We start from the raw sequence: 13,652 nt of genomic DNA, 5'->3' as shown, positions 1-13,652 counted from the left end.
GCGCATGATATGTAGGGCTGGGTAAATTTCAGTTCCGGTACCGATACCTTCATTTTGATACCAGTTCCTGAACAGTACTTTTTTCGGGAACCAATTTTATGAAATTAATTGTAAAGTGTAAAAAATTACATAACACATTACCAGACTAATGTTGACTTTTACTTTTCAGCTTTGGTCATTTGAATTTAAGAAGTTGCAAACAAATAAATAGTTTTAGTGCAAACAAACAGTTGCAAAGAAAATCATCATAAGACTAATTATTTTTATGTTAAAGTTTTGAGTGGTATTTTGTGAATGTGTCCAGCGTAGACCTGTGTTCTTGCCTTTTACGCAATTAAATTCCCTACTTGATTCTTTTAATCGCTTAATAATATGATGTACTTTAGAGGGATAAACTATCGATAATATTAATCTCTGCTCCTCAAAGATTTTTGTGGATGTCACTTAATCCCTTGTTTGGATTTATCAATTTCAAATAAAAAATTTTCCACTTCATTACTAACTTTACCAACTTATTTTGGAAAATCTTGCAAGCATGAAGTGCAAAAATAAGTTAAAGATAAAATGTATTTAACAAGACAAAACATGAAAGCGCATACTTGTATTTGTCATGGGGACTTTTTTTCACTGTGGAATGGCTTAATTTTTCCTACCAAAAACAAAAACAACATAAAAATACTTGAATCATTAATATGATTACTTGCTTAGGTTTCATGGAAACGTAGAGAAAAACGTATTCTGGTTAATTCTATACACAGGCTCAAACATAAAGTAAATACTCTTATTTGTAATACAATACGCTACTTAACTGCAACATACTGTAGAGTGTGTCATATTTTACATCATTTAATGAGAATGCTGTCTCTGTTGGGCCCATCATTATAATTAAACCCTCTGACGTGTCGTGTAATTTGTTTTTCTCGTAACGATAAAATCTGGACATCACACGACTAAAGACAGTCACATGTTTTGAGGCTTCTTTTGTAAAATACAAGGACTGTGACACATTTATTGCGACATTTTATTATTCACAGAAGCTTTTAAGAACCTATGTCTTCCTAAATAATATCTATGGAAAATCGTTGCGGTTAAAATGTTCAAGTAGAAATTTAGCACCATTAGGATGAATCAGAGATTCGGAAACTCTATTAATTTCAGCAGTGTGTGGTGTCATATTTAGATTTAATAGAACGTTTTTAATGAAGCAGATTGGAAAATGGATCTTTGCCTCCATTACTGGATGATAGATAACTGAGAAGGGTTACTAGCCACTCATTAACACTCTCTTAAATTGCAAAAGTACTTACCTCTTTTTCTCCTCCGTTCATTTTTTTCCCTTAAATAAGATAAAATAATATTGAGAGTGTTGAATCAAGGCCAACCGTAATTAAATGCACAAATGGAGAAAGTGTTCTCTAATACTGTTGGTGTTTGAAAATGTTGGTGTGTTAAAATCACTTCACTTTCAGTCTTACTGTCTGTGGGAGTGAGTTGGATCAGTATTAAAGTCTCTTGTTAAGGTTGTACTGTACTTGTCTTTTAAAAATAATAATGACTGTTTGAAATAGGAATAGGAATAATGACAATGATTTTGCATCCTTTTCGCAGACAATATCAACCTGATGCCTGCATGAAGACTTGTCATATAAATGCTGTTAATTTACTGGACTGTTACGATAAGATATAAGGTGCAATGACACTTTTGCACAAAAGATGTATTGAGCTACTGACGTGTTGTGTAGTTGAAGAAGAAGAATTCCTTTACTCATCCCACCAGGGGGAAATTCACAGTTTGCCACAACAAAAGTTAAAGAATTTGGAAAAAAATAAATTGGTAAGAACAAAAGCAAATAACATCTAATAATATAAACAAAATATTCAATTAAAAAAAGAAGAAGAAGAGAACCATACACTATGTTGAGTAAGAATATTGCATATCAAGAATCTCTTACAAGGTGGAAGTATATGTATGTGTATGTACGTGTTTTTGGTCCGTTGTGACCAGTGTAATTAAGTCCCACCCCCTGCACCTTATGGGAGTTCAGCAACGAGCCTCCCCAGTACAGAACCAGCTTTTTCTAAGATTTTATCCTGTCTCCAGTTCATTCTCACTTAATAGGTATTCTGGACATACCCTTTGCGTAAAGTGCGTCCATTTTGTTCTTTTGCTAGTTAGATGTACGGGAGAAGTTAAAAAAAAGTGAGAAAAAAGAGCAATGGGGTAAAGCAACATTTTTTATGAAAATAGACCTCACCACATAGTCTTCATTTTGCTGAGTGCAACAGAAGTGAAACCACTTGGGATGACAGTATATAGGACGCCTGCTGCTAAAACACTGCCATGCAGCTCTATGATTACAACTAGATCCTTCCTTCAACGAAAGCTCATGCTGGTGGAAATCAAGTACCCTGAGGCTTACATCACGCAGCCCAAGGCCTAAAAGGTAATACTATAAAAAATAGATCCAGACTTGACAGATGTTTATAATGCATTGTGAGATGGCATTGAGACACAACACTGTGGCTCCCTGCATTGGAGAGGAAACTGATGAGTAGTATAGCAAAGAGATGGAGTGATATAGGAGGTGCTCTGGCAGTGTTTGCAGGCAGATCATTAGGACCCCTCTTTAACTCAACCCCCAGTGACAATCTATTGCTCTCCTCCCCTGTCAGCGAATCATTATGGTCTGATCATTAGTGACATTGCCACATGCCCATCACTCAGGCTGGTGCCATATTGGCAGATGAACAGCCTCTGCCCCAGGCCCACTAATCTAGAGACTTCAGACAGGGAGGATGAAGGAATGTTCACTGAGCATCAGAATCTCTGAAATCACTCTTTTAACCCAGATCAAGGAAGGGAACAGTGAGTAGGACTGAACTTAGTTGAAGAACAAACAAAAGTCATGTCTTGATTTTTCTTTGGTAATCTTTGAGAAGAATCTATTGTGTAAATTTCATATTCAAAGAAGCAGTTAAATATTTTTCACTAATTTATATAATCCATATATTAACAAAGGATGACTACTTAAAATGCTTATCTGCTCAGTGACCTAAATACACAAATGTCGATAAGACATTGCTTACAAACTTTCATGTAGTAAAACACAGGCAATACATATGTTTTCCTCTAAATTGCACTGTACCTAGTGCAGCTCTGTCAAATCAATGCTGTGCAGTCACACATTGTTCAGATTCAATAAACTATGGAGAGAGCCATGGCTCGGAGTCCAGCCTCGCCAGAGGAGGTGTAGTAAGTCCTTTTGACAATATGTGCAAACACAGTCGTCTGATGATCTGTGGTCAGAAATTGTGAGATAGTAATGTTTCCCAAGGCTGTTATGAAATGACGAGAACGGTTACAAATAAATAAAATGTATACAAAATATAACAATGTATATTTTTGTAATCATAATCATGTATCTTGAACTCCTAATCCTATCCATTTCCAATTGAGAATGAAGTAGAAAATGAAAAGACAGCAGGAAATGCTGTGATAGTTGTTGAACGTGGTTCTCCAGCATGGGAGTCAGTGAGCCAACACACCCCAACCACCACTACCACCTTGTAAGTCTTTGCGACCAAATCAATAGTGTGAAGTGTGTACATCAGCATGTAATGATATGGCGAAGGTTAATAATGTAACAGACATCACTATATGTCGAGCGTCAATGTCACAAAGGATTTAATTTGGCCCGGGCTCTCCAGGGCTCATATCTGGCATATTCATTCATCATTGGACACTATCAGCACATACTTTACAACACTTTTCTCAGGCTTGAAGGCATGCAAAGTCACAAAGTTCCCTGAATGTTTGCAAAAGCAACACTTCAACGTGCCCCCTGCTCCTTGACTCTACTAGGTCAAGAGCTGTGTTTACAGAGCTCACAGTGGGGGCTAGGATAAAGCAGTAAAACAGTTTATGTAGGGATTCAAAATGATTATGTTCTAAAGCACATAAGAGCCTATCCATACCTTTGTACACTTCCAAACAGTCCCTTAAAGGCTTTACTGATCAGATGTGTAACCTTCAGACAGAGGAGAGAAAATGTCAGACCCACGAGTGAGACGTGCATGGAAAGGTAAAAGGAAAAGTGGAGCTTTATAACAGAATGCAGTTAATCTTCAACTTAATTAATTATACTGCAACTTGAGTTTTTCAGAATATGTCCCCTTTATTTATTAAATTAAGCTAGCTGCTAAGTATAGCAGGATATCCGTGCCTAAATCCTGAGCAACAGCAGTATTTTCTGAACTCAGAAAAATATATTTTGGATAAATATGTGTTAAAGCCGGGACACACCAACCAGATATCGGCCGTGGGATGCTGTCGGGCAGTCGGGTGAGGTCAGTGACTCAAGTCAGGTTGGTGTGTCCCGTGCAGTCCGTCGGCATCTGCGTTCATTTTGGCCGATTCCACATGTTGAATTGGCTACCCGCCGTCGGCCTCTATGACGATGATAAACATACTCGATAGATGGTGCGGGCACAGACACTAAACAACACTCTATCATCGCATCGGTTTGGATTTGGATTGTGTTATATTTTCATTATTAGGGCCCGAGCACTGACAGTGCGAAGGCCCTATTGTATCTGTAGGAATTTTTTTTTTTTCCTCGTTTTAATTTTTTGACGTACATGCACGAAAATCGGTACACACCTGTATCATGTTGCAACTTAAAGAAAAGTCTCTTGGCGCCATGGCCGAAACCGAACAGGAAAGTCGGCCATTTTGAATTAATCGTGTAATTTTGGCGCAATTTATGCCATTCCTTCACCAGTTAATGCGGCCCGAACCGTAACGTGCACCCAGGTGTGTTATACATCAAAATGTCCGTCTCGATCCTGCGACGATGGGCATTACCTTTCTCAGTCAAAAGCGTTACCGTAGTGACGATAGACGCCAAAAAGCGCACCCCCCCTTCATCTGATTGGTCCATACAGAAAAAACTTCCTCAAGCCCCACAATACGGTGTGACGCACGAAAATCTGTACACCTGTATCATTTTGCAACTTAAAGAAAAGCAACACATTGCCCCAAAACACATAAATGTTGCCTGCAGTTATGGGACGTATTACACCTCATGCATGTGCAGAACATACGCCCCAGTCGGCGTCCGGTTAGTATGTTCGAAAGTATTTTTTTGACCAGCTCGGGGAGAAGAGAGCAGACTTTCAGTCAGACTAATTTTTAGCTGACGGAGCTGACGGTCGGCCATTGGGTTAGTGTCCTGTTCTGCACTACAAGCCTGTGAACAGCGCCTTGACTAATTTGCTTACACTCAATATTATAAAGTGCATGACCATTTACGGTATGAAAGACAAAAAAATATTTATGTGTACATGGGTTTACTTGTACTGCACCTTTAACCTCCCTCTGTGAATTATTAGGTAAGTCAATCACACTACACTCTTTCAAGTTCCCAGATTTTAAGGATTTATTAAACTAAAAAAAAGGACTGTAAACAAAACAAAATTATTTGACTGGAAAAATAAAATAAAAGCTCAGATGTATGAAAGATGGATCTCCGAGGAAAACGTAAACTTAAATATGTACCCTCTAAATGTTAACTCTTTCCTACATCCCTATGCAACTTAAACGGAACTAAACGGAAATCTAAATGAATTTGTATAAGCAACCTTAAGGTCTTTTAACTTTTGAAACTTTCAATGAACTTAATAATATGAATTATTTGAAACTCAAACTATAACCCTTGTAAAGCTTTTGTAAATAAATCAAATGCAAGTTACCTCGATGTCAGACTCTTATCACAGTGTATCCTGATGCAAATAACAGTAGGCTATTGGTCAGTACTCAAAGTAAACAAAAGACAAACCAAAGTAGTGAAAGTATTTAAACGATGAACGCCACGGGCAGTGGTGGACAGTAACGGAGTAAATTTACTTGAGTACTGTACTTAAGTACATATCCAGAGGATTTGTACTTTACTTGAGTATTATATTTCTTTGGTACTCTTACTTGAATACATTTCCAAGACAAATATTTGTACTTTTACTCAAGTAAATTTCTAGGAAGGCTGAAAAGTACTCGTTACTTTCAGGTCTGCTCTTTTTTCTTCTTCAGGTTTTATATAACATTGTGGTTCTAAAAGCAGCACATCAGTGCAGCTGGTTTCAAAGAGTTAATTCTCAGAAACAAGAGTTAAAAGATCCTTAAATTAATTTAGAAAATATATAGTCATTTACTGATGTGGAAAATAAGAAATTTACTCTTACTCTTACTCTTACTCTTACTTAAAGTAAATTTAAAAGTATTTACTTTTGGATACTTAAGTACCTGTAAAAGCAAGTACTTTTCTACTCTTACTTGAGTAATATTTTGACTGAGCTACTTTTACTTGTAACGTAGTAAATTTTGACCAGTAGTATTTGTACTCTTACTCAAGTACTGGGGTCGAGTACTCTGTCCACCTCTGGCCACGGGATGTGAGCTGGTTTAAGGTGGTCACCGAGCACCTCCCACCGTAAACCAGGGCAACTTACCCCTCCAGGAGCCGGGGCTGCTCAGTCTGCCAGCATTCCGGGCCATCCCTGGTCCCCTCGGACATGACCGGATCTCCGTCGCCCCACCGACCGGCTTACGGTGGCTTCGAGGTGAAACTAATAAATGCACTTTAACCGCGTGAGAGTGAAACAATTTACAGAATGTCGCTCTTTTTTTTCTCACGGAGACGGGTAAGGTACGTCGAGCGGAACCGCTCTCACACAAGCACAACGATCCTCCCACCTCCTGGCCAATCACACTCTAAGAAACTTTTTTTTTTTTTTGTAATATATTTTTATCCCCGATTTTTTTTCCCCATTTTTCACTAGAATAAAGTCGTAAAATTACGAGAATAAAGTCATAAAATGATGAGAATAAAGTCGTAAAATTACGAGAATAAAGTCATAATATGATGAGAATAAAGTCGTAAAATTACGAGAATAAAGTCATAATATTACGAGAATAAAGTCGTAATATTTTGAGAATAAAGTCTTAATATTACGAGAATAAAGTCGTAATATTAAATATATTATATATATAACTTCACAAGATGCTGCTCAATATTCCTAATTTTAACACAGGGAGAAGACTGCTCTTCCTGTTAGAATTCTCATAAATTACCACTTTATTTTCATAATATTACGACTTTATTCTCATAAATTACGACTTTATTCTCGTAATATTACGACTTTATTCTCGATAATATTACGACTTTATTCTCGTAATGTTACGACTTTATTCTCGTAATGTTATGACTTTATTCTCGTAATATTACAACTTTATTCTATTACGACTTTATTCTCGCAACATTACGACTTTATTCTGGTAAATTTACAACTTTATTATCATTATATTATGACTTTATTCTCGTAATTTCCATTTTTTTTTGGTCTTAGTTTGGCCCTAATACTCCGTCGTAACCCAGTGCTCCTACCTAAGTGAAAACACACTACCCATGACATGAATTGCATTACATTTTGTGGACATTATACGATAAAGAAAAAAAACAACCAATTCTATCGCTTTATTCGATATTCATTGAGTCATTGGCCTTTATTTAACCAGGCAGGTCATTAAGAACACATTCTTATTTACAATGACGGCCTGGCAAGCGACAAGGACCACTTGGGGGGAAATTAAGTGGTTTAGGGGGTAAAACACAGTAAAATTGTAGCTCTACAAAGGTAGAAAACCAAGGTAGCATTTTCTGGCAAAGCAGCAGAAATTGGCAGAACACCGGACGTAGCGCGTGGAAGGATCACGTTATTCCGACCGCTGTTCTGCCAATTTCTGCTGCTTTGCCAAAAAATGCTACCTAATGGTTTTCTACTTGTAGAGCTACAATTTTACTGTGTTTTACTCCCTAGCCCACTTCTTTTCCCCCAAGTGGCCTTCATTGTAAATAAGAATGTGTTCTTAATGACCTGCCTGGTTAAATAAAGGCGAATGACTGAATGAATATCAAATAAAGCGATAGAATTGTTTTTTTCTCTCTTTATCGTATAATGTTCACAAGTGTAATGCAATTCATGTCATGGGTAGTGTATTTTGAAGGATCAAATTCTCAACATCCCATATTATCAATTTTAAATGGTGCAAGAAATGAATCAAACTTTGAAAATCGACTGTGCGCATGCGCAGAACCATAAAGTAGAATTTCTCGGCAGGGAGCAAGGATTGGCAGAGCACCGGATCCTCCCCACCCGATCTGGGGCCCCGGCTGGCCAGAGGGGGCATGTATAGCCCAGGACATGTTTTTGTGAGAGTAGCTCACATTGCTACCCAAGGGAACACGGGGAGAACATGCAAACTCTGATGGGAGGATGCGAAATAAGGATAAATAAATAGGCTATGATTGCTTGAACACACTACGAACAAACATTTTATGGTTAATTCGCGATTGTAGTAGAGGTAGAAATACAGTGGTTAAATGATTAAAAAAAAAAAAAAATATTGGAGGGTTAGTGAATAAAATAACCCAAGGGGTTACATGTGCATTATATTTTGAAATTATTTTCTGAGGAAAGATTACCTCAGCCTGAGCCCGCAAGAATTTATTTTTCTAAAGATAAATAAAGTCATTAATAAAAGTATAGGCATTTACTTTCTCACACATCTCTACCCACACAACTCTTTTTGCTTAAGTCTTATCCCTAGTAGCGCCTCAATCGAGACTCTGGGAGCATCATCCTAGGTGAATCTACCACACCTAGCTAGCCATGCAGAGACATAATTGTTTTATTATTCAATCATATTGTAGCGAGAGTGAGGAGATATACTGTTGGAAAATGTCGTATGTAGCAGTGTCATTAATTTGACAGTGCTTCTGTAAAGTGATCGATGGCTTTTTTTGTGCACTTGTAATGCTGTTGTTCAGTGAGTATGCACACAGAGTTGAGCATGAGCACAGATTTGTGACAAAGAAAATTAACTTTATTTTAGTTTTTTAGCACAGAATAGACTTTTGTTTTCTCAGGTATTCTTTGGTTGGAAAATAGATTGGTTAAGCCAATCAAACTACGCAATAAAGTCTTCAAAAGCTTTACTAATGATCAAACATAATATTTTTGGTGTTTATGCTCTGATCAATCCCCACTTATTAGGCTTAAATAGAAATATTGGGTGTGAATATAACTGAACCACCCGCCATATGATTGTAACCTACAGGTGGAAGCTGGTGTGGACGTGACATTTTGAAGAGTGGCTCATGTACAGCATCATGTAAGCGAAAACAAAAAGATGGACTAATGCAGTTATTGATGACGCACGCACGCACGCACGCACGCACGCACGCACGCACGCACGCACGCACGCACGCACGCACGCACGCACGCACGCACGCACACACGCACACACACACACACACACACACACACACACAAAGCTATCAAATCTCATGAAACTGTGGAAACTTAGAGGAGGGGCTAATGAAAAACCTGCATATGCTGATCAGGGTCATTTTTGTGGAAAGGGTTCATTACATCATCGTTCTTGATTGAAGATGTTCTCTTCGAGCTCTCATTTTATAGTTGATTTAAGAGTGGAAATGAGGAAATGTGTGGAAGTTGAAACACAAGATTTATATAATAAGACATATTTGAAGGAATGATGCCCCCAGAAATCCCACAAAGTCCACAGTATACCACGGAGTGTCAGAATTACAGCTTTCATGAAAAGGTAATGCTGAGTAAGTAATGTAATATTGCAGGAGATTCATCCAGTGTTAAAGTTACTCTAAGAGGTTTTTAAAATTATTTATTTATTCTTTCAATTACACTGGCCACAACTCTTGTTTATGTATCTCCAAAGTTTGAGTGTTCATTATTTTTTTCTTCTAATCTGTTCTTATTTTATGGAAGCCAAACAACTACATGGAAGAAACTGTAATAAACAAAAAATCCTGTGCTTTTGCCAGTTTTCATGAGTGCTTACACAGCTAAGAGATATTAAGTTAGTTTGAAAGTAACTACTTAAATACAGCTTCACAGATAAATTCTCTCAAGAGGCTGAAAACTGTCATACATAATAAAAAACAAACAACCTTATACATAATGAACGATGACCAATCTGGTCAATGAGGTTGCATTTTATTTTTATTTTTTTTAAACAGAATAGCAATTATACCAGTCACTCTGTGTTGCATCTTGTGCACGCACGGTGTGATTAAGAATAAAAATAAGGTATACAGATCATGTCTGATAAACTTTATGCAGCATAGCTTTAATACCACTTCTTCTTTCTTTCATCTTTCAAAATACATAACACGGGCAATAATTAAACAGCCACATGATTAAAGGACTATATCATGTACTCCAGTTTAACATGTATACTTAAACCAGCACAAAAAAGTAATTAATTTTGAACACAATATGCACAAAATGATTGATTTCATGGAGAGGAACTGCAGGGATGCACAGTGCTGTATGTTCTGAGATGATGATGCGATGAAAAGCGAAACGCATGGCCTCTGCTCTGTGACCTGTAAATAATTGATAAATCAATTTTCTTGACTAGAACACCAAATAATGAAGGAATGCAATTCTTATCAATTACATTTTCGTCTTAATTGTTGACTTCACTTAGCACAATGCAGCACAGCGAAACACTATGCCATTTTTCAATTAAAAGGTCCAGATGTTTTTGGAGGCTTCAGTAGACACAGGCAGTTGTGAGAAATGCTTTATCTGCATTGTAATAATCACTAGAACATCAGCTCCAGGCTGCATTTGCATACTCATGTTTTATTCCAGCCCTCTTTCTAATGCACCGCTTAATTATACTGAGCGCAGACAATGTCAGACCCCCATAGCCCCAAATTTATTATTGCACTGTGTGAAGCAGAAACCATCAAATCTAGTGTACCTCATCACAGCATACAAACTCATCGCTGCTTCCTCACTATCGAATAAACTGTATATTGTGTTTTCGGTACTGAACACTTCAAACTGTCTAAACCACAGCTTACTCCAATATATATATATATATATATATATATATATATATATATATATATATATATATATATATATATATATATATATATATATATATATATATATATATATATATATATATTCCACTCGTGTGTCTGTTAGCATGCAGTATAAATGTGTTTAAAAAAATAATTTGTCATAAAATTGTGTTTATCTGGAAGAGAAACAAAAAACAACTAACAATTTATCTATCATTGAAGGCCATCTGGTGACTTAGAAATGATATTAATGTGCTGTGCATATTTGATTATTCAGAGACGGCAGTCAGTAGTGACCCAAACATGCAACATTAAGGTACTTCATAATTAATGGCTAAGCTGTGGGCTCGTTAATGTGTGAGTGATTGCTCAATAATTTCCTTCCTAACGAATTCAGCTTCATTAATTCCAGAAAAATCAAGAAAAAGATCACATTCCTCATATCTTATTTCAAACGTGTAATCCTGGAATGTATTTCGTCTCAGTGGCCCTAATCCGTGTGTCATAATGCAAAGGGTGCTTACAAATTCAAAAAGGTTGACATTCTAACTTTAGTCATTTGTTAAGAGCTTTGGAAGAAGTGAGCACAACCTTTGACAGTAAATGTCTAACATTTCATTAATTGGTTATGAAAATATTAAAATGATTTCTCACTGTGTTTTCTTACATTAGCTATTTTAGCTTTTTTTTTTCTTTTAAAGACTTGCTGAACTTTAATTTTCCGTCGATACTGTCACCTTACTAAGGATGTAACGTGTCCTGATGAGACTTATGATGTGATAATGAGAAAATGATAATGGATTATTTCTGTTTATCATCATGTCTTACTATAAATAAAAGCAGTTTTTTCTTAAGATGAAGAAACACAACAAAGGATGATCATTTTGAAAAATTATATTTAAACTTTAAACATATTTTAGCTCCTAAAACTCTTAAGCAAGTGGTAAGGGAATGTAAAAGGAAGAAAAATAAACAGTATTGCCTTGTGATGTTTAATAATGTGGTATTAAGTCCCAGAAAGTCATGCTCAGCCCCGGTGGTTTACTGCATGTATATACAGACTATGTAGTTTGCTTAGATTCCTTTGTAGTTGTTTTATTTATTTAGCAGAAGAAACCAGGGAATTATGACTTTATCTGGCTTTACCTCCAGAGACACAAATCTAACAAATATAACAAGAAAATTAAAAGAGCGGGAAAAAGGTTTTTAAAACACCTCTAATAGCAATAGTCGCTATTCATGTTTTTGTGAATGCTTCCTACATCGCAGGGGTAAAACAGACATCCTAAGTGCAGAGTACATTTGAAAAAAAAAACAAAAAAAACCCACTTCTTATAGCAATTCAAGCTGACATCTCCAGTTTGGTAAGGTCACATGTTCCATTACAGTGAGCAGAGAGTCGAAACCCAGCATCCCCACCCTCCCCCCACCCGGGCCAACATCTCAGCCCCGCTGCTCACCAATCCCTCTGAGAACAGCCAAGCATGGAAGAAATATTCTTATTTAGATGAGGGCTCTGCGAGGGGCATAGTATGGCATAACAGAAAAAGAAGACAATGTAGTGTGGCGAGCATTTAGAGTGACTCCAATTCAGCCTCCTTTACAGAAGGCAATCAAATCTGGCAGTCATGTGTAAAGATACTTATCTGCCTGGAGAGGATTTCAACACCATATTTCTGGGAGAAATGGAAATCAATGCTGACAGCAGCTTGTCACTGTTATATATTCAGGACATCTGATCTCAATAGAAAAACTTCTTTAAGAAAAAAAGGGGAAATAATAAAGAGATATGTGGTAGTAAAAAGCTGACCTTACATTGTAAATAAAGTTAAAATATAGCAGGAAAGATTTCCCTTGTTGTAGGAATTCAAGTATCTGACGATTCCATGAAAACACATTGATTTCGCCCACATGTTTCTACTCACTTTACATTTCATTTTGTCTCAGGCATGATTTCCCTTTTGCTTGAAATTTGGCACATTACATTGCTGCACAAATGAGATCTATATTTCATGAAGACTCCTCTTCTGATACGTTTTATTTATTTATTAAAATATGTTGTTGTTCTCTTGACACATCTATAAATTGACTGTCCCCTTGGGTCTTGTGACACATGACAATCCACCACCAGCAATAAACGTTGACATGGACAAAAGCACCTGAGCTGGCATCCCTGCAAATGTGGAATTATCACCCAACCACTGAAATGACTTCACAATTCCAGCAAGCGGCGTTAATCAGATTTTCCCCTCCAGAGCTGTAGTTCATTGTCATTGCTAATGGCGCCTCCTCTGCAGGTTGTTGCTCTTCACTAAATTAGTGTGAAGTCTTATCCCCAAAACATTGAGTAATACTGCACTTAATCTTCGAAACTCTCAACTCCCGTGAAAAATCTCATCTGGAATGACACTGATGCATCGGAGCGTTACCCCGCATTGCATTCATCATGTTCCTGACAAAATTAATCTTGATAGACTGAAACCAAATTGCACCTGAGTTCACACCCATTGCTCACCACAAACACTGAATAAATATTTATTGATGATATGTGTAATTTCTTCTGCACGGATAGAGCTTTTGAAGAAAACAGATATGATGTAGGAAAACTTTAAAATCAAGAATGCAGAATGTTTTTGATGTTTGAATGTCGATTTAAAACAACAACAACAAAACGCA

The sequence above is a fragment of the Cololabis saira genome, chromosome 9 (genome assembly GCF_033807715.1).
Source record: "Cololabis saira isolate AMF1-May2022 chromosome 9, fColSai1.1, whole genome shotgun sequence".
NCBI classification, from domain to species: Eukaryota; Metazoa; Chordata; class Actinopteri; order Beloniformes; family Belonidae; genus Cololabis; species Cololabis saira.
This window is presented reverse-complemented; position numbering follows the sequence as displayed.